Here is a 21887-nt window from a genome sequence, read left to right as displayed (position 1 = left end):
TATAACCAATGAAAAGTAGGTTGTGCTGTCGCAACTTTGCCATTCTTGAAACATAAAAACTTAGAGCTCTCCTTGGACCCAGTCTATGAAATCGTTCCTCTTCCTTTCCAGGATGAGGTGGAGGATAGAAGGCTGGAAGCACAATTTTCTGTGCTAAATGGTAATCCGATACAATCTTATGTAGAAAAGAGGGTTTGACCTTAAGGACAACCTTATCCTTGTAAATGGTGGTACATTGAGGTTTACAAGATAAGACCTGCAACTCACTCCCCCTGAGGGCTAGTTTTTAAAGTTAGCAACCTTAAAGGGCAGGAATGGAGTGGCTTGAATGGAGCACACATCAAAAATGTTAAAACCAAATTAAGGTCCCAAGTTGGGATTTGGAAAGGTGTAGGAGGAAATACATTTGTGAATCCTTCAAGAAATTGAGTTATTAAGGGTAGTTTGAAGTAGGATGCTTCCTCCGAGGTGTACTTGAATATGGAAAGCGCTGCTAGATAACCCTTGACTGTTCCAATCTGGAGGCCTAGATTTGCCAAATGCAGCAGAAACGATAACACCCTAGGTATATCGCATTGAAAAGGGTCCACATCTTTCTCCTTACATCAGCTGGAGAACTTGTTAAAACAGCAGTGCTTTAAGGATTTTGTTGCTGGCCTTCTGGCCAAAAGCAAAATCTAAAATATGTCATCAGGGAGGTCCCAATCCTTGTACCTCAGCCTCTCAGAAACCATGCATGAAGGCTGAGTTTCTTGATCCCTGGATGGAGAACCTGTCCTTCCTCTCGCAAGAGAAGTTCCTCTCTTTGTGGAAATCGTATTGAGGGCATATGAAGTTGTCCAGAAGGTATGGGTACCACATCCTCCTGGCCCAATCCAGGACAATTAGGATCATGGGTTTCCCAAACTTTGTCAACCTCCTGATGACTTGAGGAATGACGGGGACTGGAGGAAACATGAACAGCAGTGGAAACTCCCAGTCCTCTACCAACGCTTCTTCTAGACCTCCTTTTGGGGGAAATTCCCTGAAGCAGAACATTTCACACTTACGGTTGACACTGGTCGGAAACAGATACACTTGAGGGGATCCCCAAATGTTGAAGATCTGTTGAAGGGCTTCCTGAGCTAGTTCCCACTCGCCCGCTGCCGTGTTCTGCCCGGCTAAGTGAACTGCTGATAGGGAGATTGCTTCTTGAATTGCCCAGGATCAGAGGTGCATTGCCTCTCTGCACAGTGGTAGAGACCCTACACCTTCTCTCTTGTTGAGGTAGTACATGGCCACTGTGTTGCCCGTCATTACCAGGACATTCTTTCCCCAAACAGAGGGCAGAAAGGCCTTCAGCACGGTTATATGTGATCTTACCGACCACAATTATAGAGTGGTCCATTTCATCGTGGACAAATGCTGAAAAACACTGATTTCTAAATGTATTTTTTAATTTTGGGGGGGTACTCCCCAACCCCCCTGTTTTTACCCTTATAACGCCACCCCAACATCATCCTGACCCATTTTAACCCCTTTACCCTACTACCCTTTATTTTATTTTATTCATGTTTGCTGTGTTTTCCGGTGTTATGGTCCACTCTGAAATTTACCACTCTGTAATGTTTTAAATATATTGACTGGATACCCTTCAGCGCCAGTCTTGTTGCCCTCAGCTTCCAAAGGTTGATGTGTAGTTTGGACTCCGATGGAGACCAATGACTGGTGATTGTCAGATCGTTGGCATGTGCTCCCCACCCCATGAGTGAGGCGCCCATTACTACTGTTATCTCCAGCCATGGTTGCCACAAAATTCTGGAATTTTGTTTCCATCTGCAGAATGTGTTGAGCCCTCACCTCTGGGGGTGAGGCTTTTCAGAGGGTTGCATCCAGGACTGCTCCAAAGAACTTGAGTCTTTGACATGGTATCATGTGGGACTTCTTGTAATTGAGGGAGAAGCTCAGTCTGTGAAGGGAGTGACAGGTTACACTGAGATGTCAAGTGCTTGTTCAGGTGAACGTGCCCAAGATCAACCAATCGTCCTGGTAGGTGTAGACGTGAATACCCCCTCTCCTGGGACTCGCTGCCACCACCGCCATCAGCTTGGTAAAAACCCTCGGGCGGAGGTCAGCCCGAAAGGCAGAACTCGAAACTGATAATGAGAACCGCCAACAGCGAACCTCAGGTACTTTCTGTGCTTGTGATGGATTGCCACATGAAAGTAAGCATCCTGAAGGTCCAATGATACCATCCAATCCTGGGGCTGGAGGGCCTGAAGGATCTGAGAAAGTGTGACCATCTTGAACTTGTCATTCCTGAGGAACTTTCTCAAGTCCAAGATAGGTCTCAGTCCTTCTTGGGGATTAGGAAATAGGGAGAATACCATCATTTGTTCCTCTCTATCACAGGTACTGGTTCTATAGCACCTTTCTCTAGCAGGGTCAAGATTTCCTGCAACAGGAATGGATCTGGAACATTTATCAAAAAGCCTCCCGGTGGATGATCCTGAGGTCTCTGTATGAAGGGGAGGCAGTAACCTTGGGTGTTTATTAAACTGTATGCTGGTTGGAAAAACACCTAATCTAAACCTAAATCTAAGAGCAATTGTCGACTATCAAATGAAAATAAGGCAGTCCTAGTGGCCTTGTATCAAATCAAAAGGGCCTATACTATGAAACCTATTGCCAAACGTTTCAACTAATACTAAAAGGGTGTGGAATGGTTTTCAAGAAAAGAAAGAAATGTCCACAAATAATATGTCAGGATGCAATAGCTTCGATCTCCCTTTCCCACGTTTTGAACACAGGGTGAAAGGGGACTGTAGAGCACAGCACATGCTTCAGCTTTCCCCAGCATGAAGCGACAGTTCCACTTGCAGCTATCAGGGCCGTCGATGGCTAAGTCTTGTATCTCTTGCAAGTCTCTTGCCTTTGAGGGATTGATATATTCAATAACAAAAACAAATGTTCCTTCAACAAAATGAAAGTTTGTTTGCTGGTTTCACTTTGGGTGAGGAATTTTCACCCCGGGTCCCCCTCATCTGTGCACTGATTCTTCTTTACTTTCAGCCTCCCTTCTTTTGGTTCACTACGGCTTTTCCTTTGTTCACAAATCTTAATGTGTTTTTAAACTGTTCCTGTAGACATCCCTCGGCCGGGTTCACTCTTGTCAACACACTGTTTCCTGGGACTTTAGACTTGCCCCTTTCTCATCAGCATCCCTCGGTCGGGTTTAATCTTGCTAACTTCTCATTCACTTTACTTTCAAGTGTTGAGGGATTCACGTCCCTTGCTTTCTCTCAATGCGGGATTCACTTCCCTTACTTTCACGCAGTTTGTAGATTGAAGTCTTTTGATTGTACAGGGGTTTTACTAGACCTCATGTATGACCACTTTGACCTCCATTCGTGGCTCTCCTACAGCCTTTGGTACCCGTAGTTTTGCTCAGATGGGGATCGACCAGAGTCTCCCGAATTAGCACCCACGTGCACAGTTCATTGAACTTGGATCAAACTTGCCACTTTGCGATCCTCATTCAACACAGCCCGCTTCTTATTGGCTATCCCCTCGACTCACCGGCTGTGATGAACCCTTTGGCTTTCGGCTTCACTGGAGTCAAGGCCCATACCACGGTCGCAGGAGCTTTCCTCATTCCTGCTTATCGGCACAGGCTTGTCCGTGTAGCATTGACATCTGTTGCAAGACACTTGCGCTATTGTTCATGGTTTTATGTCCTCTTCCACAAAGGTTCAGTGGGCCTGGGACAAAAAGGGCAAGGTCGCTTCTCTCCTCGCCACCCTCTCGACTCCTGCCACATTTCTCCATCTCTTGGACTGCCGTGCCTGGTTAGCTGTGCCATCATGCTATATGTCGTGCTCATACTGTGCTCTCTTGCTCCACCTGTTATCCTTGTGGGGAAGGGAAAGGGCCATCAGGTGTGTGTGATTCTGGTCAATTGCCTGACTTTGCCTGACCCTTCTATTGGGACATGTCAGGTAAACAGCTCTGGTGTTATCCCGTTCTCTGTCATGTGAAAGTGTTTGTGGTGGAAAAGGTGGGGGTAGGGGGCAGTGGTTTTCGAATGTCCTATGTGGTAGGATGGAGAAAAGGTGTTGAAGGAAGGGGGGATACCGCGTCTCTCCCATCGGTGTCCCACTCCCAGTCCCTGAGGACCCCCAATCCAGGTGATCCTCCCTCACTGGTCCACCCCGAGGAAGTGTTTCCAATAGCGATGGCTGTGTCCTAGCCACCTGAATGGCAGATCCCCAGGGACTAGCTAGGGAGACACCTTCAGGTTTCTCACAGCTGCCTCCAGTACCTTCAGTCTGTTGGCCATCCATGTTGGTATCCATAAAAAGATATATGACAGCCAGCCTTCGTCCTTTCCTACAGTATTTGTTTCTGCCTCCATCTTAGCATACAGCTCTGATAACTGGGTAATGGGCTCTGTCAGGGTCCCATTATTTTCATCATGGGCAGCAATAATGTATAGCAAGAAGACCCAATGTTGGTGTAAATGCCTTCCTCCATGGCCGTGAGAAGGTCCAGAACATATCTGTTCTGGTGAGCCATTAACCTCACTTCTCGCAGCACTTCCTTGATAGCACTGAACCCTCTGATGGTTTAATTTATTTTCTGCATCAGCTCCCAATGCTTTACTGGAGCCATTTGGCATTTAGGGTAGTTTGGACTGCTGGAACGATGGATGCGAAGAACATTTCTGTTCTGCTTAACAACCTGTGCTCTGGTGTTATTGCATCCACTGCCGCTTCCATTTTTGATGATGCATAGTTCCCTCTTTTCATTCTGGTCAACCCTATAGATCTCTTCTTCCTTTGGCGAGTATCCATTTTGGGGAATCCGTCTGCTTGTATGTACTTCCGGGGCACTACCAATGCTGGTGCGTTCAACTATACGAGTGAACATATTCCTCCTTAGTTAGGTGGCAGTTGCAGGTATACCCTCGACCCGCAGGCTGAGTAGTGGTCCATAAGCACTTCAGTTACGACCTTCATGCCTGGTACCTCCAGGATCTGCTTACACCCCTTTTTCTCTCCAGCCTTAACTAGACCATCATTCTGGAAACATAAAGAAGCGCCTTCAAGTGGTATGATGGGCATGGACCCGGCTTTGTTTTCCACCCATGTGAGCAGTTTTGCACTTGCTTCCCATTCCTTGAGGCAATTTTCATTTTCCCTCTGCACTACTTCCACTGAAACTGTTAGGAGCGCATGTATATACTATGCTCCCAACCACTCCTTCCTTCCACCCATCTGCTGTGTACACTTGTCCATGCACTAGCATCAGCGGTCGTTCCCTGCATCCGGGCATTCCTCCTATCTCCCTTGGTCCTGTCTTGGGGCACTGTAACTCCTTTTGCATCAATACCTTTGTTTCTCCCTTTTGGCAGACCTATAGTGACATTTTCTATGGTCTGGTCTGTACTCCAGTAATCGTCCATAATTTCCTGAGTCTTGATGTATCTATCTTCATACGGGGACGTCTTTCTGGTCATCCATTTTAGTGTGGCTCGTCTCCCTTGGAATTGTCCTCTTGTGGTGCAGAGTGATAAATGCATGAGGCATTGTGCTCTGGCCTTTGGAATTTCAGTTTATACCACATGTTATTTGAAATACAGGCTGAATCCATTAGATAGACATGTACCTGGCTGAAGTCTATGCCTGCACTGCGCCTAAGCCTCTTTGCTTCCTTAGCAGTGCTTATCGCCTGCCCAGATATGGCTTCCGTGATGGTATGGATAGGGGTTACGTTAGTAGGGGTTAAAGCTTGTGCATGTGAAAACAACAGTCTTCTTAAACAAGGAGGGTAAAGAGGTAGAGACAGAAGAAGGCACAAAACATTATCACTACATTTCAAATTACAATACCCATTTTGTTATTACTGAGCGTTTTCTTGCGTTTGCTCCAAGGCTCTGTAAAACTCACCTGAAAAGACAAACAAATGCATAATTATAAGGTTATTGTATGTTAGGTTAAGCTCTACGTCTATAGTATTGGGCGAGTGCTGCACAGAACAATCGCTCCCACACTATACAGATTCATGAAGCACTGAGTAGGTCACTGATGGATGGGTCACCACGGGTCAACTGTGGGTAGGTCTGAGCTACATAATGCAAAAAAGTGTGAAAAACAAATTGTGAAGAAATCATCCGCTCTGTTTCTGGCTGTATCACAAATCTAATGAAATACTCTTGAAAGGACATATGTCATTTGGGGGACATATATCTCCGACAGTCTGTACTTTCTCTATGAACACCTATTGTAAGGAAAAGATAATGTGCCTAATCTAGATGTGGTATTATGTCCTGGACCGGGTTAGCCACGGTTGTGATTCTTCTTTTTTGTCTTGTTCTTCATCTTGCATCAAATCATCTTCGTTTGGACAGGAGGAGGTAGCGCATCTATTTGCCTGCCTAATAGGGGCACGTGCTGCACCGGTGGGCCATCAGCACGTTGGAAGCCCCTCCTTTGCCATCATAACACCCCAGAGTTGTCCTGTAAATGTCACATAGGCTGAATCGGAATACACTGTGATTTTCTGGTCCCTGCGTGCTTCTAACGCCATTATCAAAGTCACTTATTCTGATGCTTGGGCTGAAAAATGTGAGGGCAATCTTGAGCTTGCTATTACTTCATGTGTCCCGTCTGTCTTTATACTCACTAATGCTGTCCCCGTATGTTTTTCCCCATTGCCTGGTCTATCGTCGAAGACCCATCAATATAAAGCACTTCTCCCCCCTCAAGTGGCTTTTCCCCCACTTTGGGAAGGTTGTCATACTGTTCCATGTACGTAGTACAGATGTGTACATAGTCTCCCTCCCCCACTGGTTCAGCTAGACACATTGCCAGGTTTACAGTCCTGCACCTCACCAACTTTATTGCTGAGTTTGAGATAATTACCTCATATCCAAAAGCTATTTGTGTGGTCAGCATACTCTTGGGTCTTTCAAGGATTGCAAAGAGAGCATGCTCTACATAAAGTGTGGTGCTGCACCCCATCGTAATACTCGCTGACTTGTCTACCGTGAATGCGGCAGCGGCCAGAGCTTCTTCACATGGATAATGTCCTCTCATCACTGGGTCTAAACGTCCACTATAATAGGCCAGTGGCCTGTGCCCCAAGGTAGTCTTTTGCGTGAGTACCACAGTCAGCACTACTCCATTGGAGTGTGAGAACAAATATAATTCATCATGGTAGTCTGGGTTCCCTAACACTAGAGCTATGCATATTGTTTTTTTCAGCTTCTCAAATACTTCAGTCATTTCATGTGTCCATAGCAAATTGCCATCCCCTCTCTGGGCCTCCCTGAGTCCGCTTAACAAGGGTCTTGTATATGTACTAAAGTCAAACACCCAGGCTGTGCAATAATTGCAGAGGCCTAAGAACTGCTGCATTTCCTCACTGCATTTTCTGCAGATCACCCCTGCCCTTTCGGGAGTCACTTTTCTCCTTTCCTGTGATATCAGTTGCCCCATATATAGCACTTCATTCTTGCAATATTGTATTGTTGCCTTGTCTATCTTTTAACCCTTTTCTGCCAATATTGTCCACAAGTATACTGAGTCATTTCACACTGTTCCTCTAACTTGCTACAAATCAAAACGTCGTCCACATACTGTATTATGGTGCTCCCCATCTGTATGTTGCCAAGATCCATCTGGAGGACCCTATTAAAGATAGAAGGTGACTCACAGTACTCTTGTTGTAATCTTGTGTGTTTCCACTTCCGGTTCCTATATAGAAACGAGGTCCAGTCCTGTTACTCTCCATTGAGCGGTAAAGAGAAGAAGGCGTTCTTCAAGTCTATTACCATGAAGTGGGTAGCTTCTGTCAGGATGCTACACAGAATTGTCGCTGGATTAGGAACTAACAGGAATATTGCTTCAACGATTTGGTTCAAGAGATGCAAATCCTGAATAGAATGCCACAACCCCCTGGTCACCTTTTTCACAGGGTACACCACAGTGTTACACTGCGATTCTGTGGATACCAGAATGCCTTGCTTTCTAAGCGCAGCAATTGTCTCATAAATACCTTTGTCTGCTTCATTTGATAGGGGATACTGTCTCGTTATTGGTAAAATAGCCACTGGTTTAAGTTTTATCTTGACTGCCCCTATTAGTAGTCCCACGTCATAGGGACCACTGGTTCATAAATGCCGGGTACTCGCCCCAAGTCTTCCTCGAGAAACGGTGGTGGTGCTTTTCGCAACACGGCCATTCTCTGTGGCACTTCCCTGTAATGTATTCTCACCCATTAGATAATGCTTATGTCAAACGCCACCTTGTGATCTGATTGATCGTCTTGAAATACTTCCTCATCTGTCGTGTGGTACCAGGAAGGCAGGAAGAAGTGCAGCAATAATTAAGAACTCCAAGATTTAAAAGTTATGCACACATGTAGGAAGGCGTGTGCAGCGGTCAGTCATGGGTAGCAGATGGAACTCAATTACACAGGATGCAGTGAGAGGGTGCAACAGTACTTTCCTGCACGTGGGTGGTGCCGAAGTGTAGGAATGCTGGCAAAGTACAGAGGGATCCAGCAACGCTTAATATGATTTGTAGAGGCGCATTGGAGAAAGTGGAGGGACAGCACCCAGCGGTTGCAGCAGCAACTGATCAGAGTGAATGAAGGATGGCGCTTACCTGGCACTCTGAGTGAAAGTCCTCACAGGCGGAACTCAGGACTGTTGCGGAGGCCCCTCCGCAGTCAGACATGGTGAGACGTGCTCTTAGGTATTGGCCCTTTGGTGGGGGCCGACGCTTGCCTGCCAGCTCCCGGGCCAATCGGCTATTTGTGTAGCTTCACAGCCAATCAGACTGCTGTAGGGAAATAGTTAAAAGCCTCAGATAACAACAGCAGTACCGCCGGCCATGATGGAAGACCCGGGATAGTGGCAGGAAGAGTGGTCCTCGTGGCCACAACAGCCTCTCTGGCGAGGTACCCTGCTGCAAGGTGGAGGGGGGAATGACCCTCAGCCAGGGCAGATGTGCCCTTAGGTGTCGACCCTTTGGCGGGGGATGGCGCTCGCCTGCAGGCTTCCAGGCCAATCAGCTTTTTGTGTAGCTTCACAGCCAATCAGACTGCTATAGGGAGGCAGTTAAGTGTAGAGAACCTTCACTGGTGGGGTCTCTAAAAAGACATTATCGAACCTTAATCAGTCACAGATAATGGGGTGCCACAGGAATTATTGTAGCACTCTACAGTACCGGTCAATGGGCCGGCTCATGCTGGGTCCGAGATCCGGCATCAGATGTCTGGCCGGATCTCAGACCGGCCTGTCTCAGCCCTGACAAGGCTTAATCGAGCCCCCAGGTTTGCAGAGGGAAGCTGGGGGCTCAATGATCTAACCTGCACTGTCCTCCTTTCCCCAGCCGTCACTCACGCATTTGCAGGCTATATTTGCTCAGCCTGCTTTCTTGCTTCTTGCCTGAAAGGGGCACCACAGGAATTCATGGACCATGACTATAACTGGGGTAGGGGCTACCACTGTGAAAAGCAGGCTTTCTACATGCTGGGCACAGTTTTTTATTTTTATTTTATTTTATAGTTTATTCGTAGGGTGCTTTGTACAACAGAATTTTGCTTCAAAGTGCCACAAGGCTAAATGGGACGGGAACCGGGGAATAATAACAGTGGCAAGAGACAACACAATAATAATATATGTACAGCCATGGTCCTACTAGGCCTTGTGGCATTTGGCCGTGCAAGTGCAGTTGATGAGAAGTGCAGGGGAGGTGGGATGGGAGGGGGAGCAGAGGAGTGGAAAAGTGCTGCAGGAGGGCCCAAGAGGGAAGTGCCAGGGGTAGCCCCGAGGAGCACCTCAGGCTAAGTGCTTGTGCAGGCAGCTCTCAAGGGTGGTATGTAAAGCCACCAGGAAGGGGTCCTGCAGGGCAATGCAGTAGGGGTGGGGGGGTACTGGAATGACTGGGAGGAAGGGCCTGAGAGCCTGTGGGGTTCATGAGGATCAGGCCACTGGTCACAGCAGCAGTGGGGTGATTAGCGAGGAAGAGGGATTTGTTGAGCAATGTCCAGAACTTGAGGATGTCTGGATCAAGTCTAAGAGGGGAGGGGGGCTGTTCTAAAGGGAGGCACCAGACATGGAGAGAGATCTGCCCCCCGCTCTGCTTAGAGAAACGTTTGACAGTCAGAAAGTTGGAATTAGAGGAGCATAGGCCTCTAGCAGGGGAGTATTTAGGGAGGGGAAAGTTGAAGATAGCGTGGTCCCCCAGTCCCCAGAAAGCCTTGTGGATGATGCAGAGGGTCTTGAATTTGATCCTTGGAGCCACCGGGAGACATATACGGTTCCTGGGCCTGAGGCCAAGGATAAGTCTTGCAGCCTTATTCTGGATAAGTTGGAAGGGACGAAGAGAAGAGAGAGGAGAGATTGAGAAATAGGCTGTTGCACTAGGCCAGCCTGGAAAGGACCTGCGCTCTCGAGATATTGAACTTCAGGAGGAAGGTGAGTAAAGGGAAGAATGCATCTAAGGAGGTGGAGCTGGAAGTGGTCCTGATGAGAGGATCGTCGTCTTACTGGCATTGAGACAGAGATCATTCACTGTGTGCCATGCCTGAATGGCGGACAGTCGAGGATGACAGAGGAGGAAGAGGGGGAGGTAGAGGGAAGTTTGAAGGAAAGCTGAGTGTCATCGGCATAACACTGGAAATGAGACTTGAAGGAGGGGATCCAATGAGAAAGAGGGAAGAGATAGATATTGACGAGCCAGGGAAATAGGAAAGAGCCCTGGGGGACAGCACAGGCAGAGAGGGTGGCGGAGGAGATACGGCACAATTGTATCTGGGAAGGGAGGTTAATGAGGAAAGACGTCAGCCAGTCCAGTGCATGACCAGTGTTGCTGAGGGTGTCAAAGAGTAGATTTATGAGGATGGAATGGTTGACTGTGTCAAAGGCAGAGGAGAGATTGAGGAGAATGAGAACAGCAGGAGAGTTGAAGTCGAGATTTGCGAGCATGGTTTTACGGGTGTCCAGGAGAGCAGTTTCCGTGACTGGGTGCCCAGAATCAAGATTGATGATCATGAAGGCAGCCCTCAAGATCGGTGTGGAGGGTCAGTTGGGGGAGAACCAACTTTTCCAAGAGTTTACCAGAAAGGGGGTAATAGAGAGAGTGCGGTAGTAAGCCGGGTAGGAGCGGTCAACAGACTGCTTTTTTAAGAGAGGGTGCACAAGGGAATGCTTGAGGGATTGAGGGAAAGAGCCAGAGGTGAAGGAGTGGTTGCAGAAGTCAGCAAGAGCAGGGGTGAGAGAGGAGATGTTGTCCTTAATAGTTCTGGAGGAGCAGGGGAGCACCTGCTTGGAGGTGGCCTTCATAGAGCGGACCACTTTAGAGACCTGTCCGGTGTTATGGGCAGGAAGGAGGAGAATGAAGGGGTAGGAGGAGGGGGGCCAAGGGAGGCAGGGGGAGTTGGAGAGGAGATGGGGTAGTGGAGAGTGAGGACAGGATGTCCTGAGTTTTGGATGTGAAGTGGGAGGCCATGGTAGTGCAGAGGGCCTGGGAAGGAGGGAGAGAGGTGGAGATTGCAAGTAGATTGGCAAGTTCCTTGCAGATTTTGAAAAGATTGGCTGAGTTGTTGGAGGCTCCAGTGATGCGGGCTTGGATGTGGGCCTGCTTTTTGGAGGGGATAGAGAAGCGATATTGCCTTTGGAGCAGGATGCAGGCCAGTTTGTCAGAGGAGTCCAAGGTCTGCCACTTCTGTTCAGTAAATCTGCACTTGAGTTTCAGAGATGCGAAATCGGAGTCGTATCAGCTGTTGTTCTTGGTGACAGGTTTTAGACGGATCTTCATGTCAGGGGCAAGGATGTCAAGAGTGTTGGAGATGGCAAGATGCAGTTTATCAAGAACAGAGTCAGAGGGAGAATCAAGGGTGAGGGTCGGAGGGGGGGTGAAGGAGGATGCAAAAGCAGCAATTGACACTCGCTTCATTGGTCGAACAACGGTGAAGGAGGCTGGGGGTGGCTTGGATAGAGGGCCCATGGGCCCTAGATAGTACGAAAGGAGAGAGTGGTCGAACCAGGAAAAGGGGGTGGTGAGCTGATTTGAGATCGAGATGTCACCAGAGATGAGAGTATCAAGAGTATGGCCTGCAGAGAGAGTCAGGCCGGAAGGAAGAATAGTGAGAGAGAGGGAGTAACAGAGGACCCAGAACTGAGTGGTGGATGATTCAGGAGAGTCGAAGTGGATGATTCAAGGGAGTCAAGGAGGAGGAGTTTGGAAGAAGGGGTTGAAAGGGATGAGGCAAGGACAGTCCATTCAGAGAGGAAAAGGGAGATCGGGCCGGTGGGTCTGTAGATAGTGGCGAGGGTGAGAGAGGAAGTGGGAGAGACCCCCAGCCTATAGACGAGGCTTTCAAAGGAAGAGTAGGACTGAGTAGGAATGATGGAAGCAAGGACCCACGCAGGGGAGATCAGGGCCACACCACCTCCAGTCCTGTTGGGTCTGGGTTTGGAGAGGATTTTGTAGCCGTCAGAAAGGAGAGTGTCCAGAGCAGTGACAGAGCTGGCCTTGAACCACGTCCACATGTGCATCTCACACTTTCATAGAAAAAAAGTCCTTTCCAGACTCGCTCCAAAAATGCTGTTTAAACATGCATTAAATAGTTTTCTTTGAAATGTGTTTCTTTTTTTGTCGGACTACCACACAAATACCCCGCAATTTCTGTGCCCCTTTGAAGAGGAAGTGCCAAGTGTCATCCACACTCCAGTCATCCCCTTCGAAGTGCCAGCCACGTTCACGCAAAAATATGTGACGTATGATGAACAGATAAACCAGCAAAGAGAAACAGCTGTGCTCTGCCCTGTGCCTATCAGAGTAACAGCACCTATTGAAGTACCGACACCTAAGAAAACATGGACAGTAAGGTACCCATTGAGAAAACCAAATCTACAGGCAAGACAAAATGACGGTTGTCAGAATGGAATACCCGAAGAAGCCAACAAAATACTAAAGGAAGACGAATGGTGACGTCATAAGAAATCGGACTGACACACATATGGTAGATATAATGACCTAAGAATACTGACAAAGAAATGAAATACAATGGAGAAGTGACATCTTGAGCCTAAAGTGAAGCAGTTGATGTCAAGACACAGAAACTTGTGCCATATGCACGATGAAGATATTCAGTTAGTTTAAACGTGTACAGATACAAGAAACCGCAAGAAGCAAAGAAATCATTAAGCTTGCTTATGCTTAGTAGCAAATAGATTGGAGCAAGCGCCAACATATACATATATATACCTCAAAAGCACTTTATAGATGAGTGTAAATCCACTACGCACATAAGCAGAATTGAACAAAGGTTACTAAAGGTCTCAAGAGGAGAGTGTTGCAGCAAACAAATCGAGAATTAAGACGGAGAGAAACCCAGCTGAAGGTAACCATGCCAAGAAGCCAAGGTCGTATTGGGCTGGAAAAGGTCAACAGTGGATAGAATTAATGAGAAGAAGAACAGAGTATCCTGTTCAAAAAGGTCAAGATAAGCCACAGATGGTAGAAGACTGGCAGAATTAAATCAAATACACAAAAATACATGAAGAAGAGGCCGACTTCACGGTGTCCGAATCACGTGACAAGGCAGGCAGGAAGGGATGAGACTTTCACACCTATGCATGGATCCCTGCCATACCCATACTCCTTAACTTTCTCAGACCAAGAAGCAGACTCTAGGCCAAACTACAAAGCAGTAATTGACACATGACCACTGAGGTGATGATTGATTGTAACATAATTGGAGGGGAGCTGGGGTGCAGACAAACTCCCTACACCTGGCTGGTTGTTCTGCATGCTGCTAGACGTGAGTGGAAAAGTATGAATGGGGTTGATGCCAACCCAATCATAGTGGACCGTGTAATCTAGGGTCCTATAGTGAGTAGAACCAATGGTACGTTGTACTTTTAGTAACATTTATAGTGGCCATTTTGAAGGAATCCAATCCCCTCTCCCCATTACCACATACAGTTATAGTACCTATGTTAAAGTTACCTTTCTATAACCAATCACGTTGCATGTTAGGTTTTTAAGATTGCGCGTCAATGATGACGATATAAATACTGTGTTTTTTCTGAAATTAGGTGGAGTTGAAGCGAGAAGGAAGATTTAGCAGTTGCTGATGTTCATTGTACTCCCTGTTTTTTGGACTTGTCATTAAATGGACTCCCTTTGACAAACTATTGAGTTGTCATAATTATTTGATGCACGAGTACAAATCTGCATCCCCATCTATCTCGAGGGCGCTGCTACTCATCTTCAAGGGCTGTTTGGAGACCCCCAGTTAAATGGGCCGGCTGGGGTCTATCCAGTTCACCTTCCTTTCTGTTTTACCACAGGTTATATTTATCAAGATGTTATATGCTTGTTAAACTGATTAATCACAAATAAATGCTTCTGTTGTGCTGACAGCAGTTATTAGGAAATTAAACTGTGGGTTCATGGGTACCAACTTTTGATTTTCACAACAGGGGCAGAAAAATCCCCACCTCCGCCCTGAATACAAGCAAGCAACCAGCCCAACCCATCCCTGACCAAACACATTTTATAGCACTTGTTTTTTTATGAGACATTGCAAAAAGTCATGCGATTAACAAGCAGTTTTTAATAAATAACCTCTCTGCAACGGTCTCTCAACCTGCTGAGCTACCCTGGTAACCTTCTACTGTAAAGCGTGTCTATGGATCCTTTAATGTACTAACACTGACTGCACTAGCAACAGTATTTTGGGTGCACCACTACCATGGAAGTGATTTCAAGTGGAATTCATGTACAGTGTGGAGTTTTGAAAGAAGCAGCTTGAAATAAATTGCCCCATTTTTAAAGTATTATTTTGAACATTTCCTTTGAGTGGAGTTCAAATGCCAACTCCGACCCCTTGGAACTCCGCCCCCTCCGCCAAACTCTGCCCCTACCTTGTGGGATCCCCCTTTACATTTTTTCAATTTCCACCACTGGCGCTGCACATAAAGTTTCGGTGTCTATAAAGGGTTTCCAACATTGCCGAACCTTCACAATTGGGAAACCACTCCGGCTTTGGCAACCAGTGCTCAAGGTTTAGCCGGAGAACTCAGGACAAAGAGAAGAAAGTTAATTTTCTCAATCGAGGGAGAGCTGGACACTGCATGGCATTGGGCGGTTAAGAAGAATTGTGGCTGAGATGTTGAAGGAGACGGCCCCATTCACTCCCATCATTCATTGAGTACTTAAGCTCTTTCCGCCTTACTTCCCAATGTGTTTCTGCCCCTTCCTTGCTTACAGATCCCTTGCTGCCAAATTCCACTCCACCCCCCGCCGTTAGCTCCCCCCTCCTGTGAACGGATCCCTTGCAATCTGTTTCCCCCTATGACTTGTAAAGCGCCCCTGTTGCTTCCCGAAGCTCGGTCCGCGCTCAATAATACCCTGGTATTAATAAAGATGATGATGTTACCCCGCTGCCAACTGCAGGCTACGGGTCCATGTGAAGTGCGCTGCCGCCCTGGTGGAGAGATACGTGCCATACACGTTGCTTTAAAAACAAGCCACGGCAATGCCAACAGTTTGGGCTTCTGTGTGTGCATGGGAAAGACACTTGCCAGGCACTGTCGTAATGCTATTAAATGGTTATTGATAGTAGCAGGTGGACAGTTGTGGGAGCACCTGGGCATCTAATAGCAGTGCCTCGCAAATGCCTAATGCTTGTACACAAGCCAAAACCGTTGGCTTTGCCAATGCTTGTTTTTAACAGGACTTCAGTTAAGGACACACATAGTAATGCGTATAACTAGAGTGGCTAAAGGCAGACCTGGTCAAGACATTTTTATTACCCCAGTAGTGGCTTACAGCTCCGAATAAGGTCATTAACTCTCAGAAGACTGCTTCGAAATACCCCTGACAGGCCCTTCTAGTGCAAAGTTTGATGGTAAGTCTTGAATAAAGTGAGCTCAAAGAGTTCCCATGGGGAGGCGTTTTGGGCGGGCAGGGGCAGGAAGTGGGTGCAAATGGCCATGGGGATTAGCATGGCCATGGGCAGTCAATGGGTGGGCAAATAACCAAACACCTCCAAGGTTTGTGTCCCTCCTCGCATGCCATTTCTCCCTGGCTGTACTCTAGTGCAATAGTTCCAGCTTTTAGGTAGCGCTAAGTTGGCGTGCTTTGTTTAGCTAATTCCCGGTGGTCAGCAAAAGGAGTTTCTTTTCTTTATGAAGGAGACTCCCTTCTTTTCGATCTGCTCCACTGTTTCTTAGTGTCGAGGAGCGCTCCCAGTGCTATATTCTGGCAGGTCGACGAGGTATATTTTTTTTCTCGAAGCGTTTAGCACTTTCCCCACATATTCTAGGACTGAGTTTGCTCATGCAATTAGGCCAGTCCTCGGATGTATTGGGAAGTGCAATTAGGGGGGAAATGGTACATTGACGACTTTGATGATATTATTTCTGCTGATAATGTGGTGTAGACAGGATTTCCAGGGTGTAAATGCACGTGGTCCCTTTGTCTGCGGCATCTGCATGATGCACATGTGGGCCTCATTATGTTTGTGGCGGTAAGGCAACAACGGCGCCGGTAGTGCTACCGGCACCGTTGTTGTCATGCTGCAACATTCCGAGTTTTGCTTGCGCGTGCCGCTCTGCACGTCTGGTCAGACCAGGCGCGCGGAGCGGCACCCGCGAGCAGAACAGGATCGTAGCAACGGTACCGTTATAAACGGTACCGCTGCTTCCATCCGCCCCATTCCCATTGAGCCCTATAGGAGCTCAAATGGGAATGGGGACGTACTGGCTCGGGTCCCGTGCAAGGGGAATTACCGGGCCCGCTGTGGTCGGAATGGCCCAGTAATTCCCCTTTCGCAGGACCTGAAGCCGGACTCGAGTTTGGGGGTAGCCATGCCGGTATAAACGGCATGGCTACCTCCAACCTCGTAATGAGGCCCATAGTGTAAGTCTGCGGGCTGTGCGTGCACTAGTTAGTGCACAGCCATTTGCTGTGTTTGAACTTATCTGCGTTCAATCCACCTCATTATATGTCCGGCGGTAGCCATGACGGAAAAAACGGCAGGCTGCCTACGAACCAGTAATACCATTCTGCCTCCGTTATTGCCGGAATCACCGGGCAGTACAACCCCAAGTGACCCAGTAATTACGGAGGTGGAATTCCGTTAATCCCCATTCCCATGGAATCTCATAGGACTACCTGGGGATGGGGACCATAGAAACACTGGTTCCATCTGTGACAGAGCCGGTGTTTCCATGTTCGCCTGCCAACACACTTAATGCACCCCTAGCAGGCCATTTTAACAATGTTGGCCATAAACCTGAAGATTTCAGATGGACTGTAGTAATGAAAATTGGACACTCTGACAATGGAAATAACAGCAATCATAGGCTCAGTGTACAAGAGCAAAAAATGATTTTTCCCACGAAAAGTCATGTGTCGGGTCTAAATGAAAATATCGATTGGAGCGTGTTCTTGACTCACCCATGAGTAATATTGCTTTATTCTGTTGCTTAGATCCTCCAAGTATTACATACATCACTGCGTGTTGTATTTTGGCACATGGATGGATTCTGTGTACCTTGCCCACCTAATGCAAGTTACTATAGTTACCCTCCACATTTATGCCTTACTTCACCTTTAGGACTGACATAAGCAAGCTGGCGACCCTACACCCAGAACTGATCGTGCCCATAAGTACGCTAATTTCTATCACTATAAGACTTTGTACCGAGTGGCTATCAGACTTATCGTCACGACCCTGTTGTGATCGAGGGTCCAATTATTTTCACCCCCAACGGTTTTTCCAACAACATTCCATCTTGGTGGACGTACCGCAACGAAGAACGCGTAGTCCCCGTAGTTTCTGTTTACTCTCGTGACGCCTGACGCTATGCACGCACAGACGTATTCTGACTTACAGTCTCCATTTATGGCACTTCTCCCATAAGCGCAGAACACGTCGTTGAGAGCAGTCCTGTCCCATTCCTTACTACCCGCCGTGCCTTTCTAGAACCTTAACCTTTGGTAAGCACTTTTTAATTTGCCAGCGGCTACTTTGGTGTGTGTGTAATCTCACCCGGGACGGCCCCCTTTCCTCCTTACTTATGCTTGCATAGCACTCGATTCCAAACCACGCCAAAGTGACACTTTTGTAGCCAGTTCCAGCAGCCGCATGCATCACTCGGTGGTGACACACGATCCTTACTTACCGTATTTAAGCACGGTGTTGTGGGCTACAGATAATCTCTCTTTACTTTGTTTATACCAATTATCTGCAAACCCTGATTAGTACTAGCTGTACTGCACGTGTGAGCGCCAGTTTATGACACTAGTCCAAGACGCTGTATTTACCTTCTACTACATACTGCATGTTACAGTCACTTGCGGTTTTCTACCACTCGCGTGACTTTGACTCTCATTACCACGGTGCTCTCAACAATAATCTAGATGTGTGTCACGACACAGTGAGGTTTTCTCTTCATTCACCCACATGTTTTTGAACGCTGTTCGATTTGGACCAATATGTAAATATTTATATATATATTCAGTGAAAAAACTTTGTTAAAGGGACGTTATGGTTAAGTTGCGCTACTAAAAACCTATGAAATTCAGTGAAAAAACTTTGTTAAAGGGACGTTATGGTTCCAAGTAAAACCGAAAAACCCTTGAAATTCGCCAATTATGGTAAGCTAAGCAACCATAACTCGCGCCACCACCGTGCACTGCTAAGACTAACACCCAGGACATCAAAGATGACATCACAAATGTCATTGAATTTCATAGGTTTTTAGTAGCGCAACTTAACCATAACGTCCCTTTAACAACGTTTTTTCACTGAATTTCATAGTTTTTTAGTAGCACAACTGAACAATAATGACTGACTTTATATACATGTCATATGGAACTGACTAGATCTCTTCTTATGAACTTGATGTCCGCAAACTTATTTAATGTTCGCGGACATGTTCGGAGAACAGTACCACTACCTAAAAACTGTGTGTGGGGGGGGGTGGTGGGGTATGTTTGATTGTTATATCATAATATAGGAACATTTAACAAATTCAAGAAGCAGCACACAAACACATTATATATAGTAATACATAAGAAATGTAACCCATATATGTAACACACTAACCATTCATTTAAATACAATATGTTCTGAAATGGAATATACCACAAGAAGATAAATTGGCTTCCAACATAATTACCTCACAGACAAAACAGAACTGAGAACAAGACCGGACCCACTGAATACATAGGACTTATCTTACCAGAAATAGTAAGTGTACTTCATTTTACTCATATATTTATAAACTTTCTGTATTAGATTAAAAAATATATTATCTTTTTTTTTTCTCACAGAAATGTCTAGTACTCTGGAATGGCTAGAGGACAATTTCCCACATGAAGAAATGTCACAAGATAGTGAAACTAATGGTAAACACTTTATAATATAAACCATTTATTTATTATTTTTTTTATATACATTTAACATATATATTATTTTTTTGTACAGAGCATACCAGAATAGAAAATACTTCAGAAAACCCTGTTATGGATAACAGTCTTCACAATATAGAAGAAAAAATGGATGTATTGTTGGCTAATTTTAATAATTTAAAAACTTTTGTAGAAAATCATTTCAAACCAAAAACCTCGTACCATTGCCCCACATGTACTTGTCCCTCCTCACCATATCCCAGTCAATTATCCCCAAACCCTCTCCATAATCCAAAACGTTTTGATGAGATTTCCATCCCTTCTTCACCTAATACCAATCATGTTGAAACCCCAAATTCTCCTGTTTTTGTTTCTGTTTCTGCCTCACCTTCTCTGTCATAAATTATTAATATATGTTAAATAAAGTTGAATTTTTATATTGTATTGTGAATAGTTTTTTTTTTAAACAATAAAAGTGTCCGCGGACAGTGTGAGTGTTCTGAAATGTTCGTACATAAACGAAAATGGAGGTGTCCTGAAGAACACCATACCTGTTCGTACTGTTCGCTAGCAAGTTGAAACTGTTCTAAGAACACACGTGGTGTCCTGAAATGTTCGTAAAGAAACAAAAATTAAAGTGTTCTAAAGTGCACTATATCTGTCCGTAATGTTCGCTATCAACTTAAAACTGTCCTAAGAACACAATTGGTGTCCTGAAATGTTTGTAAATAAACGAAAATGATGTGTCCTGAACAACAGTACAACTGTTCGTAGTGTTCGCTAGCAACATGAAACTGTACTAAGAACACACGCGGTGTCCTGAATTATTCGTAAACAAACAAAAATTAAAGTGTCCTAAAGAACACTATACCTGTCCGGTACTGTTCGCTAGCAAGTTCAAACTGTTCTAAGAACGCTATTGGTGTCCTGAAATGTTCGTACGTAAACGAAAATGGAGGTGTCCTGAAGAACACTATACCTGTTCGTAGTGTTCGCTACCCAATTGAAACTGTTCTAAGAACACAATTGGTGTCCTGAAATGTTCGTACATAAACTAAATTACACGTGTCCTGAAGAACACTATATCTGTCCTTACTGTTCGCTACCAAGTTTAAACTGTTCTAAGAACACACGCGGTATCCTGAAATGTTCGTTTCACGTGTGACGCACTTTTAATTACTTCAGAACCCGAACAGTGTCCTTAGGACATCAATGCGCATGCGCTAACCAATCTCCGTGCACTTGGTGTCCTGCGGACAGGCGCTTCCTTCGCGGACTAGTTCGCAAACGGATCATATGACCGCGCCCACGCTCATCATGTGTCCTGAAATGCGGACACTGTTCGTGTCCTCGAACAATTTAAAAGTACATTTTCAGTTAATCCATAATATTTTTCAATAAAATCTCACCATGGCACAAGTCCCACATAGCAATCTTGAGTTTCTATATACCTTTTGAAACTTTCCGATCCTTTTTTGGTGTTCGATCTGTCCGTGGACAGTGCGCATGTCCGCGGACCGCGCACAAGCACCCCTATAAAAGACCACGCCCAAGAGCTTATTCCCATTGTGTTTTTGGCTATTCTTCAGAACACAGTGATTTTTGCTGCCACCTGCAGACTACACCATCATCGAGATGGCATCCTTGGCTGCTGAACTGTCACTTGGTGCTGCACCTGCTTCAGCACCACCCCCACCTCCTCCACCACCACCACCTCCCCAAGGGCCTGAAGAGGGGAACAGGAGTGAGGATGCAGAGGAGGAAGAAGAGGATGATGAGAATGAGGTAGAGGAAATCCCTACTACCCGCACTAGACGTGAGTCTTGGGTGTGGCGGTTATTTACCATTCATGGGAATGGTCCTAAGGCTTGTGCGAACCGTGTTACCTGCAATGAGTGCAAATTGATACTCAGTCGCGGGAAGCACGTTAAGTACAGCTTTGGGACCACTACTATGAAGCGACACATGAGGTCATTTCACTCTGGGGCTATTCGCAGGGTTGTACCTTGCGAAGAACGTAGCAGGTTGATTTCCTCTACTTCATCCTCTGTTTCTGATCCTGTCACCACAAGGACCACCTCTGTGGGGCAGCGTCTTTCTCAAGCTGCCTCACAGGCCATACAGAATGCTGATGACCCTTACCTTTCGAGAGTCACAGTTGTATGTATGTACTGTGACACAGTACTCTGCAGAGGGGAGCGACTTCGGAGTGCTTTTGAGACTATCGTCTCAGAGCACGAGAAGACCTGCTCACTACCCGAATAAAACCCACTCTACATATTCCTCTCTCAGCTCGCCCTTTCTTATCCCTGTGGTTGGTGTCCCCCCCTTTACCCTCCTTTACCCTCCTCTCCTAGTGTGTCGTGTCTGAAAAACCAAAAAAAATACAAAATTACAAAAATCAAAAAAAAATAAGGCTCTTTTCAGAGCCGCCTTTCCCAGTTAAAAAATAGAAGTGAAAATAAA

Source organism: Ambystoma mexicanum, chromosome 13 (assembly GCF_040938575.1).
Source record: "Ambystoma mexicanum isolate Mex_15411 chromosome 13, UKY_AmexF1_1, whole genome shotgun sequence".
Taxonomy (NCBI): Eukaryota; Metazoa; Chordata; class Amphibia; order Caudata; family Ambystomatidae; genus Ambystoma; species Ambystoma mexicanum.
Note: the sequence above shows the minus strand (reverse complement) of the source record.